The sequence below is a fragment of the Agrilus planipennis genome, unplaced genomic scaffold, assembly GCF_000699045.2.
Source record: "Agrilus planipennis isolate EAB-ADULT unplaced genomic scaffold, Apla_2.0 scaffold142, whole genome shotgun sequence".
NCBI lineage: Eukaryota > Metazoa > Arthropoda > Insecta > Coleoptera > Buprestidae > Agrilus > Agrilus planipennis.
In genome coordinates this window covers 602,249-604,837 of record NW_020440123.1, presented here as the reverse complement: position 1 = coordinate 604,837, position 2,589 = coordinate 602,249, and the positions used below count along the sequence as shown (strand labels likewise).

General features: G+C 39.6%; 1 protein-coding gene across 2 annotated transcripts in view; it reads right to left on the bottom strand.

Annotated features, from left to right (window-relative positions):
* LOC108736806 (RNA-binding protein Musashi homolog 2-like) overlaps positions 1-2,589 on the bottom strand; it is a 248,417-nt gene that overhangs the window by 143,031 nt on the left and 102,797 nt on the right. The window lies entirely within an intron of this gene.

Below are 2,589 nucleotides of genomic sequence, written 5' to 3'. Positions count from 1 at the left end.
GGAGTTAGGAGGGGTAGAGGTAGACCTAGATTAGATTACTGTTCGCAAATAGTTAAGGATGTGGGCTGTTCTAGTTTTAGGGAAATGCGAAGTTTAGCTCAGGATAGGAAAGAGTGGAGGTACGTGTCCAACCAGTCTTAGGACTGATGACCTTATGATGATGATGATGATGATTATTTTATTTAATTATTTTATTGCCGTATTTGTTGCTACCGCAATCATAGATTGCCGGATGATTTTCCTATGAAACGATATCTTCATTATTTATTTATGGTATATATTTTGTCATGTTGACCAATTTGCTGCTACTACTTTGGTAGCTCGTGTGAACAACTGCATTTAAAACAATTCTGTTCTACATTCTGACGTTAGAAGCGCTTCTATTTTAGCAGTGCATTCGTAGCACAATTGACGTTCGATACGTCACCGAAGCGCTGTTGAGTTAGTGGCTGCCGCCCGTGTGAAAATCACCATCAACAATAATGTTTTGCTACATGCTAGCGTCCGTGGTCGTCACATTGACGGTCACTTCAGTGGTCCGTGTGAAAAGGCTCTTATTTCCGTGTTGTGCGTCAGTGTATAAAATCATCAACCGGCACTCGTAATATGTGCGGGCTTTAGACGTTTTCAACATATCATTCTAGCAAGTGCTTGTGCTGCTATTACCCTCTGGTGATCGCGATAATAACTATGTGACTAACGTCCACGAATTATGAGATCCTGCGTTTTCTACAGATACTGATACTTCGCTACTTTCGATACTCCGATACTTTCTACACTTTGTTACTTTCGACACATTGACACTTACCCGCAGCTAGGGCCGATAATCGATATTCGAGCAAGCATGGATACCATATAAGAACAAAGGCTTTCAAGGCCAGAATCCATGGTAGAATGAAAATTCGGGCTATAGGGCAGTGGTATAAGTGAACTATTCTGTCCAGACGTTTCGTCAGCTACTGCGGCTGACATCGGACTGGGTCAGTCGCTGTCGAGACACCGGTTCCGATTCCTGAAAGCAGGCTGAAGAGGGCCTTCCGCCCTACCTTCCGGTATAGTTCGGAGGGACTGCTCGCCCACCAGCATTACTGGCTGGTGGGAATGAAACACCCAAAAGTTTTTTTTGTCGACGCAGCGCTACCACTGAGGATGTCAGCCGCAGTAGCTGACGAAACGTCTGGACAGAATAGTTCACTTAGACCACGACCTTATAGCCCGAATTTTCATTCTACTTTGGATACGATTTTGATGTATTGATGCTTTTCCCAGTTCTACTTTAGAGTTTGGATAGATTTTGAGAAGATCACGAAGTAGGAATTGCATTGTATACATAAACATGAAATGTACAGTCATTAATGGATAACGAACGTAAAATAGTTTATAACTGAATCAAAATTGGGTCACCCTATACTAAAAGGATAAGTAAATGGCAACTTTTCATCGTTTTCCGTTCGTTTCCATTTACATGGAAATTACATCAACAACAAATAGCATCGCTATTCGGTAACGAGGTATACGTATGTAATAAAAAAGAGAGAGATGTATATGTTGTTTGTACTTGAAACCGTAGTCGCAGTCGTAGTCGGTTGGATTCTATGAATTACGAACTATTTATTCCTTTCACGAGTTTAACGAGCAACCACCGCACTCTTTCCAATGAAACGCATTCGAATCGCCATATTTTCGCCGTCACCTATGATCCGATATTTTTTAAAAAAAGCAAGAGTAATAGGGAGAGCTCTCTTGTTATGATTGATGAATGCTTTATTTATTGACCGAAACTCGCCCGTTTTTTGAAACTCTTCCAGCTCGTCAAAATACAAATCGATACGACGAGGTAAATGTCTTTGTAATTATGCGCAGAGGACATCGGGCTGAATGTATTTCGAGTATTGAATATTGACAAGAAAAACAACGGTTGCGTTTTTATGTTTCCGTTGGATTTCAGGTCAGTGTCGTATTTTCTAATCAAAAATTCACGATTCAAAAAAATAGTGGGAATGTTGGAGAACTTAATTATAGAAAAAAACTGAAATATAATAAAAGCATTAAATTCTCAGTCAAAAATTTATCGAAACGAACTGATGTGGATAGGCATTCCGAACTTATTACTTTCCATCAGCTTGCCATAGGTAGTTTCCATAAATCACAGATCAAAGTAAAGTTGATCCACTCAAACCAAATGATTAGTATCATGGTTTACGACGTAGATTTGGTTTGCAAAACATATAAACATAGCAATATACTTCTAGTTACTTGTTATTGATAAAAACTACATATGCATATAACTAAAAATAGACGTGTGTGTTCGTATACTTCACTTTACATTCATAACTACCCAGCGCACGACACCGGTGTTTGTACATGGTAGTAGCTTCGAGTTTCCCGTCAAACACCATAGTGGTAGTATGTCGGTATGAGTGGTAGTATGGGAGATATAGTGGTTAAAAATGGATGACCTATGGTATTTTCATATTTCGATCCAAGTGTTCTAAAAATTGTTTGGAATTTCCTCTAATGAATTTTCTTCAGTTCGACGGGTCTGTGGGTTTGCGATTAAACCACCGGCTACAGAACACCAGTTAAGAG